Consider the following 16,927-nt stretch of genomic DNA (forward strand, 5'->3'; position numbering starts at 1 on the left):
GACTCTCACAGTAGCCCTGAGGTAACCTTGTCCAGGTGTACCTCTGTCCTTGAAACGTAAACGCAAACCAAAACTGGCTGTCTGGATGTACTGGTACAGAGAAAAATGCATTGGATACATCGATCACCGTGTACCACTGATGTTCAGGGTTTAAGTCATTCAGCAGAGTGTATGGATCTGCGACTAAGGGAGACCTAGGGACCACTGCAGCGTTTACAGCTTGCAGGTCCTGCACCATCCGCCAGCCGGTAGATGGTGGTGACTTCCTTACTGGAAATAGGGGTGTATTTACAGGGGACTCAGGACACTCTCTGATGACTCCTGCTTTAAGCAGTGAGTTAAATATCGGAACAATACCCTCCTGTGCATCAGTCTTAAGGGGATATTGTCTCTGAAATGGTCTATAATCTGATTTAGGGATTATTTTTACAGGTTCTGCTCCCTTTATAAGACCTACATCTGCATCCTTCCATCCTTCTGACCGTAATTCAGGGGGAAGCTCTTTCAGCGTCTCCTCTTCCTCCTGCGTGAGGAAGATGTTTTCTTCTCATGAACTCTGGTCTGTGAGGTGCGTTGCTGGATGTGTCAGCAACCATGTTTTAAGGGGAATACGCCACACCTGGAACTGATCATTAAAATCAACCTCACCCTGAGGCCTATAGGGCAGGCTGCTCCAGTGTTTTACGTCGCATCCCAAGTCTTGCCATCTTTTCTTAAGCGGTTTAGCAATAGAAACATGTGGTACAGAACCTGACACTTTGAATAGTGCTGCTGCTTCGGCGGAAAGGCTTCCTGCCGTGCAGACAGCTGTCTGACCACACACATATAGATGAGAGATCATTTGTGGATCTTTAAGTTTAGTAAACTGCTCTGCATATCTTGATGTGCTGTGTGAGTCTGATTTACAGAATCCACCAGTGCGCTCCACGTGCATGGTTACATGCAGGTCAGCTTGATTGTGGAGCTGGGCTTCAGGCTGTAAGTATGACAGAGCTTTACCATATATCATAGTGATTGGGTCAGAAAATGGAGGGGGCTGCTTTTCAGGAATGTCAAGTGACCAAAATTTACTGCACATCTCTCCTTCTCTTACCCACAGATTAACCATTCTATCTACAGACCACACTCCTTCGGCTGTGGTACGAATCATCAACTAAAGCTGAGAGATAAGATCTCTTCCTAACAGATTTACGGGACATGTGGTGGAGATCACGAAAGGGGCTTTAAGTGTGATTCCACTTACAGGGTCACAAACATCTACAGGAACTGACATTCTTTCTTTAGTTATGAGACCATTTGCTGATCTCACAAAAATCTGTGTAGAAGTTGGTGTCAGGGCTATTGGATCTCTAATTATTGATTTACCTGCACCCGTGTCTACTAAGAATGTTAAAGAATTACCTAACACGGTCAGTTGTACTTCTGGTTTGCCTTCAGCAAACAGGAAGATGGTTTCTAAGTCTAAAACATCTTCTAAGTCATCTTTTTCAAATTGGTCAAATTTTGTGCCCTGATTTGTTTTAATTTTTGTGACATCTTTTTCCGGTTCTAGTCATAGCTGAGGTGGATTAGAACCTTGCTGCTGTCCTCTATTGTATCCCTGGTCACGTTGGTTTTTTTTGCAATCACGTTCCCAGTGTCCATAATTTTTACAATAATGACACCGATCATTTTCACGGGAATTGCCTCCTCCTCCCCTTCCGCCTCGGCCTCGCCCACGTCCGCGGCCTCGGCTTGGGAGAGGATTGGCATTGAAAAACATGCCTGTTGATTGGTTCTTACTTTTTTGGCATTGTCTTTCAGCATGCATAGCATGTTGTTCATAGCGGTTTAGGTTACTAGTTCCGAAATCAACTAATTGTCTCTCTACCCATGATTTTATCTCTGATTTTGATCCCCCATGTATAGCTTGCTTTAACTGCTGTTGGTAGGGACCTTCTGGTTCTTCCGCATACGGAATTCCACTATTTTTTCGGAACACATCTTTCATTCTCATGCTATAGTCTTCAAAACTTTCGTCAGTCTTTTGTCTTGTGGCCGTAATGGCGCTGTAGTCAGCTCGTCTGGTAAAAGTAGTTCGCATGCGCTCGTACAGTCTGTCAAGTCTGTCATTTAGTTCTTGGCTGCCAGGCTGCCATGGTTGTTGAGTGGCTGGATCCACTGGGACCCAATCTCCTCTAACAGTGCCCCATTTCTTGCCATTAACGCACATGAGGACTTGCTGGGTTTCAGTACCGTTAATATGGTAACTTCTTTTAATTTTATAATATTGCCTGGCCTGTCTAAGTTACCATCCCAATCGAACTTAGTCATCCACAGCTGAACATATGAGCATGAACCTGGATATTTGTCTTCCATGTGTTTACATGATGCTGGGTTTTTGAATTCAGCACCTTTTGTGGAATGTTGGTTGCCCATGTTTGCACTTTATTTCATCAGTTTTTATGTATTTGAATGGAGACGCCTGATCTCCCGACTGAACAACCCTCAATCCATACAGGATATCTAGTTCAGCCCCCCTGCCGTGGCCTTATAGTCAATCGTTCTCGATCAGGAGAGTATACACCAGGCTTCTACCTCCGAGGAGGCGGGTGTATCTTGCCTCTGCTTCTCTCCCGATGACCAGGCAGGCAATACCGCGGTATTTTCTGTGTAGCGCTTTTTGTGTCTTATACTCACTCCGTTGTCGCTATGGTTTCTCTCTGAGTTGTTTTAGTGCCTTCCTCCCGTCACTGGAGATGGTCGCCCTGGGAGGGACGAAGACCGGCCTTCCGTCAACTCGTGATGAAAGGTCTTTCACTTCGGACGTCCTTTTGACTCCGGCTGTGCACAGACTTCGGCGTTCGGTCGTCCCACGGCGCTCCTCTCCAGGTCTTGGGATCCGGCTCGAAGGACCAATTTTTGTGAGGGTGATGTTTGGTCACCCGCGCTGTTCGTTTACTAGACTCAGATCAACCACACAGACAACAGGTGGCCTTGCAAGGGAGAGCTGACGAGCAGTTCAAGCTTCCTCTCTCAACTCCGTCAGTCTGCTGCTCGCTCTCCTCTTTTATTTGGTTCACACAACATTGGTATCAAAACAACTTCATGATTCCTTCTCCTCCTATCTCTACGACTTCCTCGTGTCCTTGAACATGATACCTCCCAGTGCTGGGAACATAACAGCTACAATACTTGAGTCAAACACTCATACATTCCTTTTGATTAAACATTCTAAATCTACTTACTATACTTACTATACTTACTATAGCATTGAAACGATAATAGTAATAACAACAATAATTCTTCTCACAGTGGACAAGAAGACCCTGCGCCCTTGCATCGATTACCGGGGTCTCAACGACATCACTATCAAGAACCGGTACCCCCTACCACTCATTTCCTCTGCCTATGAGCTACTTCAAGGGGCCAAGGTCTTCACCAAGCTTGACCTTCGTAATGCCTACCACCACGTACGCATCAGGGAGGGGGACGAGTGGAAGACGGCCTTCAACACCCCCACTGGACATTATGAATATTTGGTGATGCCATTCGGTCTCACCAATGCCCCCGCGGTCTTCCAAGCCTTGGTGAATGATGTCCTTTGGGACATGATCAACAAATATGTGTTTGTCTACTTGGACGACATTCTTGTCTTCTCCACCTGCCTTGAGGATCACGTTCACCATGTCAGGACGGTGTTGCAGCATCTCCTGGAGAATTCGCTGTTCGTCAAGGTTGAGAAATGCGAGTTCCACACCCAGTCGGTGGCCTTTTTTGGCTACATTGTGGCCGAGGGACGCCTGGAGATGGATCCGGCTAAGGTGGAGGCGGTAAAGTCCTGGCCAGTTCCGGAGACCCGTAAGCAACTGCAGCGTTTCCTGGGTTTTGCAAACTTTTATCGACGCTTCATCCGGAACTATAGCTCCATTGCTGCTCCCCTCACCATGTTGACCTCCCCCAAGAGTCCCTTCCGCTGGTCCCACGCTGCAGACTCTGCTTTCCAGACCCTGAAGAACCGGTTCAGCTCAGCACCCATCCTCCAGGTCCCGGAGATTGAATGACAGTTCGTTGTGGAGGTGGATGCTTCCGATGTTGGAGTGGGTGCAGTCCTGTCTCAGCGAGCAGCACGTGACCAGAAACTCCATCCATGTGCCTTCTTCTCTCGGCGTCTTTCACCGGCCAAGAGAAATTATGACATTGGCAATCGGGAGCTTCTGGCTGTCAAGCTGGCCCTAGAGGAGTGGCGACACTGGCTTGAAGGGACTAAGCAGCCCTTCTTAGTTTGGACAGACCACAAGAACCTGGACTACATCCGGACTGCTAAGAGACTCAACTCCCGACAGGCACGATGGGCCCTCTTCTTCACCAGGTTTGATTTCTCCCTCTCCTACAGACCCGGCTCCTGCAATGTCAAACCAGATGCATTGTCACGCCAGTTTCAGAGAGAGGGGGATGAAGCCTTCTCTGCAGACACCATTCTACCGTCTCCTTGTGTTGTCGCATCCCTGACGTGGGAGATCGAGGAGAGGGTGAGAACCTCTGCAGAGGGGGAGGCTGGTCCCAGTGCTTGCCCCCCAGATCGCCTGCATGTGCCTGCAACCCTAAGGTCAGAAGTGCTCCAGTGGGCTCATGCCTCTAGGGTTTCCTGTCATCCGGGGATCCAGAGAACCTGTGACGTCCTCCAGCAACGCTTCTGGTGGCCCTCGTTAGAGGAGGACACCCGGGAATATGTCAATGCCTGCCCTACCTGCAACCAGAACAAGTCTTCTCGTCAGGCCCCGTCCAGTCTTCTACAGCCACTTCCTGTGCCGCATCATCCCTGGTCACACATTTCTATAGACTTTGTCACTGGTCTGCCACCATCTGAGGGGAAGACGGCCATACTTACAATCGTGGATCGCTTCTCCAAGATGGCTCACTTCGTCCCCTTACCCAAGCTCCCATCAGCTAAAGAGACTGCCCAACTACTCCTCGACCATGTCTTCCGTCTCCATGGAATTCCTGTGGATGTGGTCTCAGACAGGGGACCCCAGTTCTCTTCCGTGTTCTGGCAGGAGTTCTGCAGATTGCTGGGAGCCACGCCGAGTCTGTCATCAGGGTTCCATCCTCAATCCAATGGCCAGACTGAAAGGGTGAACCAACAGATGGAAACAGCCCTTCGGTGTACTGTGTCCCAGAACCCATCGTCCTGGTCCCAGCAGCTGTTGTGGGTGGAATATGCTCACAACACTTTGACAAGCTCTGCCACAGGCCTGTCTCCTTTCCAGTGTGCCTATGGGTATCAGCCACCCCTCTTCCCAGCCCTGGAGAAGGAGGCCTCTTGCCCTTCAGTTCAAGCCTTCCTCCATCGCTGTCATCGGACCTGGGCCCGAGCTAGAGCCTCCCTCCTGAAGACTGCTGGCCACTACTCCTCTGCTGCCAACCGTCGTTGTTCCCAAGCTCCAGAATATCAGGTGGGCCAGAAGGTCTGGCTCTCCACCCGGGACCTTCCACTGCGGGTGGAGTCCAACAAGCTGGCTCCCATTGGACCGTTCCCCATCGAAAGAGTCATCAATCCTGTGGCAGTCAGGCTCAAGCTTCCCCGGTCCATGAGGGTTCACCCAACCTTCCATGTGTCCAAGGTCAAGCATGTCCGAGAGAGCCCTCTGGTGACTGCTGCTCCTCCACCGCCTCCTCCTCGCTTCATCGATGGGGGACTCACCTATGCTGTGCGCCGCATCATCCGCTCCCGTGTTCGTGACAGAGGCCTTCAGTATCTCGTTGACTGGGAGGGTTATGGCCCAGAAGAAAGATCTTTGGTTCCTGCTAGTCACATTTTGGACCGACAGCTCCTCCGGGACTTTCATCGGCAGCATCCAGATCAGCCCTCTCACAGCATGGTCGGGGGCGTTCCTCGTCGAGGGGTGCGTGCTGTCGGCCCTACTGCAGCTCCAGCTCCTGAGCCAGAGGAGGATTCCCGGTCGCAGACGGGAGATCTGCAGGTGACCTTGTCCTCCTCTCAGGAATTCTAACCCGCCTTCCAGTTTCCCCCTCCTTCCACCCTGGCTCATGGGACTTTTTGCGGACGTCGGGAGCCATCCCTTGAGGGGGGGGTTCTGTCACACTCTGCTCCAGCCCATGGACTCAGTACCTTTCCACTGCCCTGCTCACACCACACCCTCTGATCACCACATCTGCTCTCAGTCACTGATCACACACCTGCCCTCACTCATCAATCAGCTCACCTACCAGTATATATTCTCCAGCCTCACACTCACTCAGTGCCAGATTGTTCTCTGCTATGCATGACTTTCCAGCGTTTACCTGCCTGTCTTCCCGGTATCGACCCTGCCTGTGTACGACCTGCCTGTTCTGCCTGACCCCTGGTAAATTAACTCTGTCTTCCGTTTTGACCACGAGCTCAGCCAGTCTCCCTCTGGATTGTTTGCCTGATTCTGCCTGCCTCCCGGTTACTGACTTTTTGCCTGCCTCGACCAAGTCCACTGCCCTGCCCTCGAACTGTTCTTTGTTTGCCAGATTGCAGTTAATAAACATGTTAACTGATCATCAGTTCATTGCCTGTTTTGTACTGCACTTGGGTCCGTACCATACCCGTCACAAAAAGACTAATATGCATAGCTTTGAAATTCATGAAATTATAACCATTTAATGAGCCAGCTAACAGAGCTTTGAAAGAGGTGTCTAATTGGATAACATTTTTTTCAAGAAAGTAACCATTTAATTGCTGGTGTGATTTTGACAGTAACCTTAACTGTAGAATATTGAGAGCAAATTAATTGTAGTAATATAAATCAGAACTTTTAACAAATGTTATTCTACTCCTTTTTCTTGGTCCAGAATATAAAGCCTTGGCCCTGAAGCTTCCTTTTGGTAGAGGGTTTTTATGTTCACACCAAAAGTGACATAACGGAGTCTCATTGGTCAATGATGATCTCTTCCCCGACAGGCAGAGTCAGCAGCAGTCAGAACTGTATTTTATTTTTATTTTTTTATTATAATAAAAATCGCCCAAGATTAATTTTCAAAAATATGGGATGGGATTATTGGTATCAGTACAGATGTCATTGTATTTAAATAGATGTAGTGTATTTGTGTAGAAAGTGTGCTACTTGGTGTCAGCAATAGGCTCTGACCCTACCATTTTATTGCTGTGTTGACTTGCAAACTGGAGAAAAAAATAACAGTTGTTTACCAGATGTTGCTCCCCTGACCACTGTGTATCAAAACATATGGATTTAAACAGAAGCAAGACAGAAAGTGGAGCACATGAAACCTTCGACATCCTTAAACCCAGAAGGAAATCTAGCGTATTTTGGTAATTACAGTCATTATTATAGTGACATACATTATTACATTTAAAAAGGGTCAAAGTCATCTACATCTAGTAACACTGCTATTGGCCTAAACATGATCATCTGACAGATTTGTGTCACTCTGCTGGTTCAGGGTTTCCTCTCCTCCCCTTCTCTCAGTCAGTGATGATGTCAGTAACACATTTGTCTAGTTTTTTTGCCTCTCTGTAGCCTTTTCATCAGCTTGTTGATTGCAGACCATCACATTCCAGCTAAAGGCAGAATCATGTTGATATGTCAGTATGAAGAAAAGTTTTATCTGAAATTTGAAATGATAAATTTCTAGCAGGAGAGCCATGTGAAAAAATTGGACTTGACAAAAGACTGCATGCACTTAAAATGGAATTGAGAACAGAAAAATTTAACTAAGCCATCAAAAGAGAACATTACCTTCTCTGCAAAACAGAAGTTGTAGCTGAAATGGATTTTGACAAACTGAATGAAGAAATCTCATTTGTGTACTTTCAACACATTTTACGATTTTAAACATACAGATTTAAAAGGCTTCTGTTGAAGATTTTGGCTGCACCAGAACTCCAAAGGTGCATCTGAAACTTAACAAAAGTAAGTGTAAAATTATGGCAGAAATAAGATACAATGGACATGTGCTCATTGAGAAAAAATTCAAACCTGATATTAAAAGTGGTTGAGTCAGAGAAAACATGCCTGTGCCAGAGGATAAATTAATTAATCCCAAACCTTTCAGATCAAAGTACCCCTCTGAGGAAGTTGGAAGGACTGGTACTGGGTGTCACAGCTCCGTTCCCTCCTGTCCCTCTGCCTCAGTAATTTTCCACTCTCCTTGCCTCTGCTCCACTCTACCTGCCAGCCACTCCCACCCCATCAGCTCAACGCCACTCACCTGCAAGCACAGCTGCAGCGTATTCCCAATCAGCCCTTCTTAAAAGCCTCCCCTGCACTTTCACTCCTTGCCAGATTGTTCTTCAGCATTTCCATGCAAGACTCTCCAGCACTTCTTACCTGCCTGACCTCCTGTTGCTGAACCTGTTTGCCTCTGACCTGCCTGCACCGCCTGTCTCCTGGTAAACTCATCAGCCTTCCGTCCCTGACCATGACTTCTGCTTCAGCGTTTCTGGTTCCTGTCTGCTCACCTGGTCCTGACTTTGCTACTGCTGATCCTCAGTCTGCTCTGCTGCATCGTTGGCCTCATGTCCTGTAAGCCCCTCTCTGTCACTCCTGCCTGCTGTAAACGGAACTGTATGGTTCCGAGGGTTCATGTCCTCCCCCCTTGGTTCCGCATTCTGGCTCAGCTCAACCAAATCCCCGAGCCTGAAACCCATAGACTTTGTGTGGGCCCCGAGCCTGAAGAACAAACTGTTTGCCTGTGTACTAATAAAGGTCCTTACCAACGGTCCCAGCTTTCCAGAGTGCTACTTTTGGGTCCCAATTGCACCCATCACACTGGGAGTAAGAGCAGCAAAGTGTTTATTCAAGCAGTACTCAAATATGTCATAAAACCACGTATCTTATCTGTTGTTACTCTGAGGGTTGAGACGGACAGTCAGTATGAAATGACTCCAGGGTGTTTATAGACTCAAACGCTATGTGCAAATTGACAAAGAATTGCTTGCAATTGTGGCCAAAGAAATTCATCAGTAGCTATTTGGAAGATATTGATGTAGAATGCCCACTTACGGAAGGCAGCGGAGGTGCTGGGTGCAGATCAATGCAGCAATCAAAGAAGCAGGGAGAGAGTATGCTGCTTCCTGAACAATCGCTCAGATCATGAGCAAGTTCCCGGGGTTCAGTGATGGCCCAAGTACAGTGGGATAGGAGGATGAGGGGAAAATGAAGAGTTGGATCTGATTGCAGTGAGTTTACAGAGATTAGGGTGAGTGCAGTTTAATGAGTTAGCTAGGTTAGAGGTCTTCTGTCCAGGTCCAGAATAGTCTTAGAGTTCTGGCAGCAATGTGTTCGGAATGTTGGCCTGCTTTATGACATCCTGCTCAAAAAGTTGAAGTCGACCAAGAAGCTCAGGGGAAGAGAATTTTGGAAATAGAGGAGCATGTCATAGAGTCAGACAAGTGATCACAGAGCAGGAAGAGACACCACTCACCAACACTCCTCCATGCGCTGGAGAGATACTGGACAGGACTCGAATAAATGGCCAAATTCACAGTACAGACAGGCCTGCGTAGTGAGCCTCCTCTTGGACAGGGTTAAAACAGGCTCTGCCCTGCTGCATTGGTTCCTCCGAGGCAGGGGAAGAAGGGGGCGGGGCTGGTTAATTCCACTTGTAGACAGCTGGTGACAATGGTCAAGGCAACAGAGCAGATGCGAGGAAGAAACCTAAAAGACCTCACCCTCCGCCTTTTCCTAAGATGATTATCAAGGCAGCTGGCAAGCAAGACCAGGGCTTCAAGGTCCGCCATCTCATCTCAAACCATTAACTCGTCTTTACCATTAACTCAGCTCCTCACTTAATCCCTTTACAAAAGCCCCCCTGGATTGCGAGTCATTCCAGCTGCTTTTAGCCATGGATGTCCGAAAGTAGATGGCATAGTCAGCAACTGATGCTGATTCCTGGTAGTGTTAAGAGCTGGGTTTCTGACTCGTTGCCCTGAACCAGATGATGGAAAACCCATTGATGGTCAGCAGTTAGAGACTCAAAAATTAGAGGAGACTGGGGTCCTTTTTTCCATCACAGCTGTGGCTGACTGTGCAGCTCTTGTCGGGAAAGATTTTGTCCAAAAAGTAATCTAGATACATTTTTAAATGAAAAGCCACAAAACACTGATTGGAAAGTAAGTTTATATTGCACAATATGGAGACAACAAAACTCCAGTACAGGTGTACATCAGAATAGCCCCCCCCCCCCCCCTTCAAGTTCAGACAGGCTATATATACTGATTGGTGAATTATTCCTGTTTGGTTGCCAAACATGCAGTGACCATTTAAAGATGTATTCACAGGCTCCAAGCTCCTGCTCACCATTGCATGTTTCCTAGTAACTGAACCTTTTGACATTAACAATCTTATTAAGCAACGAAGTACTTGTTGTCGATATGATAAACTCAACATCGTACTGGAAGCTGGAGAATTTCCTTATCACTCTGCCTGACTATAAATCAACAATGAATGCTATTTTTGCCTTAACAGAAGGATAGGTGAGGTTGGAAATCGATCACTAACAAACACTTTAGCAACAAGCTGATGCACTACTACCTCACCCGAGTATCAAGCTGGGATGGGCACCTGAGGTTCCAGAGCAGTGGAATAGAGTCTACTATTGATGCTGTTGAAAAGTCCTAAGGTGTTGCGGTGTGGCAAATAAAACTCGGAAGTGAAATCACAGATTTAAGACCTTTATTTCTCAGCTGAGGGCTATGACCCACAAGCACGCTACGCATTTCACCTGTGAGTTTCCGCACTGCCAGTTTCACAGTCGCAGCATTCTACCTAATATGGAATTGTTTCTCAGAGCTGACCCTCCACAGGCGACAGATGTTGGGTAGATAATATAGTCTATAACATCCTGTCCTTCACCTTGTATGAGGTGCTTTCTCACTGATAGGCATGTTCATCATACCAGTTTCAAGCTTAAGCACATACATTGTCTACAATGTCGAGGCTGCAACAGAAGGTGAGACTGGGACTGCTTGATGGAGAAGTCCAGAAACACTAACAGATAGCTCCTGAAGGGTAGTCACGATGTTGCCAGGAATCATTTTGTGTATATCATTCCAGAGAGAGAGCAACCCTGCCTCACCCCTCTCTGGATCAGAGTGCTCAACCCACCATTAGTTTTTAGAATACTTGCAATGCCACTATAGTGTGCTTGGACTACGGCTATAAAGCCACAGTTGAACCCAGAGCCAGCTAAGGTCTGCCACAGGTACTGGTGTGCAACCCGGTCATAAGCTTGGTATATGGAAATAGCAGTCTGTGTGGCCAAGGAACTGGAGAGGATCAAAATACCCCTAATATCACTGATAAACCTGTTGGGCACACAGTAGGCCTGGTCAGGGTGAATGACGGATGACCCCTGGAGAAGCTGTCTTGCACATCTGGATTACTTAACCACTCACTCCTATAAAGGTTCTAATAGAACCCAGCAGAGTCTGAGATTTCGGAGCAGCCACTCGTAGGTAAGGAGTGACTGATGTTCCTTTGTCCGTTGTTCTCTTATCTAAGGAAGAAACGGGAGGGAGCATCCATCTGGGAGGCAATCATGAATCTGGACCAGAGCACCCTGTGCTGAGCCATCCAACAGGTCGGCCAAAGCTGACTTTTTGGACTTGAAGTTATTTATTAGCCCCACCAAGGGCCACCCCGCAGTGGGGGAAACCCCACACATACGCACAAAACCTAATCCACAACCCCTTTTACAACCAAAAAACAAAAGGAAAATAACTCATACATACAATCATCATCCACACAATCACCCACAAGAGAAGAATGGAAGTTTCCCTACGGATTCACCATCAGCTCCTCACTCACATGTCACTTCAGAGAGTGTGAACATGCATGTGTGTGTATGTCAGGATTAGTAAATGCTTTTGGCTTATACTATTGGTGAACTCACCTCACCCTTAGAAACTCTTTCCTTCTTTCTTTGCTATAGGCCCTTCAGCTTGTCCCTTGCATATTTATTTGCTGCTTTCATTGCATTTTTTGTTGTCTCATTTCCTCTCCACTGGCCTAAATGGGAGAGGAAAACACTGACACAATGTCAGAAAAAGCTTATTTTAAGTTTTGCTTTGACCCCTTTAATTTCTTATTAATGCATTTGTTTGCTTTTAAAGATTTCTAAAATATAAATAATAAAAATAGAACAAATGCATCATCATGCATCATCCAGTCTCAATCCATACAACTTTGCTATGTTTTACACATTTCCTTTTCTGCTTGCAATTACAATTTTATCATGGTGTGATATATTGATTGTGTATTGTTTATTCCCTTTATTTCTATCTTTTGACATGTATCTTTTGATATGATTCATATACTCAGTACCATCAGTATAATTAATATGACCAATATATTCCACAAGCTAGTAGGTCGAGCAGAGCAGAACGTAAATTAGTAGGAGACTGGAATGTAGGGGGGCAGAACAAGAGGGCCCAAGACGTCACCTAGGAGAGAAGTTATGACCTCCAGATAACCATATATAGTAGTGTTCTTGGTGTGAAACACTCCCCAAAAGCTAGAATATGGCCAATTAAGGTAACCAAAATGGAAGCCCACAAGTGTTGCATTATGTGTGTGTGTGTGTGTGTGTGTGTGTGTGTGTGTGTGTGTGTGTGTGTGTGTGTGTGTGTGTGTGTGTGTGAGATAGTGTATGCAGTCAATAAGTTGAAGGAGCAGAAAGAGCATGAAATAGGGAAGTCTGAGGACAGGAGCGGGGAAGGGGGTGTTGAGCAGAAGGCACGATTGATTTTCAGATGGAGGCGGAAGCAGGAATGGGACAGCCAAGAGGAGCAGTGCGGGCACCACTGCCTTCTTGTGGAAAATCTCCCTTCCTCCAACAGTCTTTGTACAATTCTGTTGTACCAATAGGTATGATTTCAGAGGATATTAATTTTCTGAGAAGGCAGAAAGATATGTTAACTGAGGTGCCCTCTGTTGGTGCCCAGTTGTTGTAGAAAATTGAGCAGATGCAAAAAAAGACAAAAAAAATGGAGGAGATAACATTAAGCAGTCAGAGTACAACAGGGACAGCTGAGGAGGAGTCAGAGGAGGCAAGCAGCTTAAATTTCCCGCGTGATCGCGTGTCGGAAAGGAAGGGGGGGGGGGTCTTAAACCAGGGAAACAGTTCCCTCTAGTGGCCGCCCCAGGAGGCATCAAGCCTTTGACAGTCTATGGCAGTTAGCTGATATCAATTAAAGTGCATCCATGCCCAAACTGATGTTTACTCGACGAGAAAACGTTAATTAAGTCCAAATGTGATTGCAAGATTAATTTTCATATGATCATGTTGCATTCACTTTAAAAAAGTTCCGCCATGCCCAAAATGTCCAAATGCGATTACAACATTAGTTTTTCATTTGATCCTGATGAGATCACTTCTCTTTTGGAAATAAAGTGCATTCATGCTGAGACTGACGTTTCCTGGACGCGCAAACCTCAAAACTGTCAAAATGTGATTGCAACATTAGTTTTCAAATGATCCTTTGCATTCACTTTAAAAAGTGCCTCCATGCCCAAACTGTCAAAATGTGATTGCAACATTAGTTTTTCAGATGATCCTGATGCAATCAATCCTGTTTCGGAAAAAGTGCATCCATGCACAAACTGACATTGTCTCCAAGCGAAAACGTCAATTTAGTGAAAATGTAATTGCAAGATCAGTTTTCATATGATCCTGATGCAATCACATCTGTTTTGGAAAGAAAATGCATCCATGCCCATACTGACATTTCCATGTGAGTATTGCGTCACTTCCTGTCTCCTCAATCGTTCGTTGGTTGCATTGTGCACGGGGTGCTGTATTCACTTAATATTGAACACTTGGTGTGTTGTATTCACTTTACTTAAAATTTTGAACACTTGGGACATTCTAGTCACCTGATATCAACAGTGAGAAACAACCCATATTAAACAAATACAGGGCTTCGCCCATCACTAGCGTTAGCATGGCCTCACCGTCTGTTTCACCCGGTGTCTTTGTCTGTTCAGCATGTGAAATGTTACTGCTCTGCCTCCCTTAGTGAAGGGAATAGATGCAGAAAGTGTAGTTTATTTATGGCTATGGAGGCTAGACTTAGCGATCTTGAGACGCGGTTCCGCAGCTTGGAGTTAGCTGGAGTTCCGTCAAGTAGCCAGGATAAGCTAGCTGCTGCGGAGCCGCCCAGCGTAGCTACAGCTAGTGGTCCCCCGGCAGCAGCCGAGCAGCCGGCTAGCCAGGGCGGCTGGGTGACGGTTAGCCTAAAACAAAGCCCAAAACAAAGGCCCACGGTGCACCACCACTCGCTTCCCGTGGCCAACCGCTTTTCCCCACTCGGCGACTCTGTTTTGCGCTACGTGAAGCCGACTCCAGCGACCATAGTCAAGTGCATTCCGGGGGCCAGAGCAGGCAACATAGAAGTAAATTTATGGCTGCTGGCGAGACGTAATTGTAAATTTGGTAAAGTTATCATTCATGTCGGAGCCAACGACACCCGGCTTCATCAGTCGGAGGTCACCAAAATCAACTTGGAGTCGGTGTGTAACTACGCAAAAACGATGTCGGACTCCGTAGCATTCTCTGGTCCCCTCCCCAATCTGGCCAGCGATGAGATGTTTAGCCGCATGTCGTCGCTTCGTCGCTGGCTGTCACGGTGGTGCCCCGATAACCAGGTGGCCTTTATAGACAATTGGAGCACTTTTGGGGGAAAACCTGGTCTGATTCGGAGAGACGGTGTCCATCCCACACGAGATGGTGCTTCTCTCATTTCTAGTAATTTGGGTAATATTATTAGACCCAAAGTGACCTGACAATCCAGGGTCCAGACCAGGACGCAGAGTTGTAGTCTTACACACCTCTCTGCTGCTTCCTTAGAACCCTCATCTGCCAACAATAACATATTTAACACTATAGAGGTAGTCTCTGTTCCACGGTTAAAAGTTCACCAAGCACAGAGCAGGGGAGCGGTCAATCACCATAATCATATTAAAATTAATACTAAAGCACAAGTTGGAGAAACTAATATCACAATTAAGTGTGGACTGTTAAATATTAGATCTCTTTTGTGTAAATCCCTGTTAGTACACGACCTGATAGCGGATCATCACATTTATTTATTTTGTCTTACTGAGACCTGGCTTCAGGAGGAGGAGTATGTGAGTTTAAATGAATCTACTCCTCCTACCCATCTTAATTATCATATTCCACGTGTTACTGGTCGAGGAGGGGGAGTGGCAGCAATCTATCACTCCAAGTTATTAATTAATCCCAGACCAAAACATAGCTTCAGTTCATTTGAAAGCCTGACTCTTGGCATCACTCATCTGAACTGGAGGACAGAAAAGCCACTTCTGTTTGTAGTTGTATATCGGCCCCCTGCTGGGCCACATTCAGAGTTCCTGTCTGAGTTCTCTGATTTCTTATCTGACTTGGTCCTCAGAACGGAAAAAGTCATTATCATTGGAGACTTTAATATCCATATGGACGTTATAAATGACAGCTTTAGAAATGGCTTCATTTCATTACTTGAGTCAGTTGGTTTCCTCCAGCAGATAAACCAACCAACTCATAACTTCAACCACACCCTAGATCTAGTTCTGACTTATGGTGTTGAGGTAGAACATGTGTCAGTGTTCCCTCAGAACCCAGTCCTGTCAGACCATTCTTTGATCACTATTACATTCTATGCTCAGAACAAAGTCTTACTATAGCAGATGTCTTTCAGATAATGCTGTAGCTAAGTTTAAGGAAGTGATCTCTGTGCTGATCCCAGGACCACCGTGTGTTTCCCCAGGGATCAGTCATTATAATCTTAGCCCTGCTGAGGTTGACTCTATTGCTGAAGGTGCAGCAACCTCACTGAGAATCACGCTTGATTCTGTTGCCCCCTTGAAAAAGAAAATAGTAAATCAGAGGAGGTGTGCCCCCTGGTATAATTCACATATCAGGACCCTCAAGCAGAAAGTGCGAAGACTGGAAAGGAAGTGGCATTCTTGTAAAATAGACAGCTACCATGAAAGACTGTCTATTAGTTTACAAAAAGGCCCTTCGCAAGGCTAGAACAGCTTATTTTTCTTCTTTGATTGAGGAAAATAAGAACAACCCCAGGTTTCTTTTCAGCACTGTGGCCAAATTAACCAAGAGTCACAGTGTTTTAGATCCACGTATCCCTTCTTCCCTGAGTGGTGAAGACTTCATGAGCTTCTTCACTGATAAAGTTCTAGCTATCAGAGAGAAAGCTAACCAGGCCATCCCAACAACTGGACCATCACCAGATGTGCCGACTGTGGGAACATACAGGGTCTCTAACGAGCCCTTAAGCTCCTTCAGCCCTATATATTTTTCTGAGGCGTCATCGCTAATTCAGAAATCCAAGACCACCACGTGTCTTTTAGATCCCATCCCAACACACCTGTTGAAGGATGTTTTACCATTGATAGGCAGTTCTATCCTGGACCAGATCAATAGTTCTTTAGTGTTATGTACCCCGGTCCTACAAGGTGGCAGTGATTAAGCCGTTGCTTAAAAAACCATCACTGGATCCTGATGTCTTAGCAAATTATAGGCCAATATCCAACCTTCCTTTTATCTCTAAAGTTCTAGAGAAGGTGGTGGTGACTCAGTTACTGGAGCACCTGCAGAGGAACAGCCTGTTTGAGATGTTTCAGTCAGGCTTTAGAGCTCACCACAGCACAGAAACAGCACTTCTTAAGGTCACTAATGATCTTCTCATAGCTTCCGATCATGGACTGGTCTCTATGCTGGTTCTGCTGGACCTCAGTGCTGCTTTTGATACAGTTGATCACAGCATCCTGTTACAGAGACTGGAACGTGTGGTTGGGATTAAAGGGACAGCAATAGACTGGTTTAGATCATACTTATCTGATAGATACCAGTTTGCTCATGTCCATGGCATTCCCTCCTCATACAGTAGGGTTAGCCATGGAGTTCATCAAGGTTCTGTACT

At 46.2% G+C, this 16,927-nt stretch overlaps 1 long non-coding RNA gene across 1 annotated transcript; it reads right to left on the reverse strand.

The window, feature by feature from the left end:
• Nucleotides 1-7,280: 7,280 nt before the first annotated feature.
• Nucleotides 7,281-8,115, reverse strand: LOC105419015 (uncharacterized). Its single transcript, XR_965963.2, has 4 exons — nt 7,965-8,115; nt 7,827-7,888; nt 7,725-7,749; nt 7,281-7,546 (listed from the first exon to the last, which is right to left on the reverse strand). It is a non-coding gene; the product is annotated as an uncharacterized lncRNA (long non-coding RNA).
• Between the last annotated feature and the right edge of the window lie 8,812 nt (nt 8,116-16,927).

This window comes from Takifugu rubripes, chromosome 22 (genome assembly GCF_901000725.2).
Source record: "Takifugu rubripes chromosome 22, fTakRub1.2, whole genome shotgun sequence".
Classification (NCBI taxonomy): Eukaryota; Metazoa; Chordata; class Actinopteri; order Tetraodontiformes; family Tetraodontidae; genus Takifugu; species Takifugu rubripes.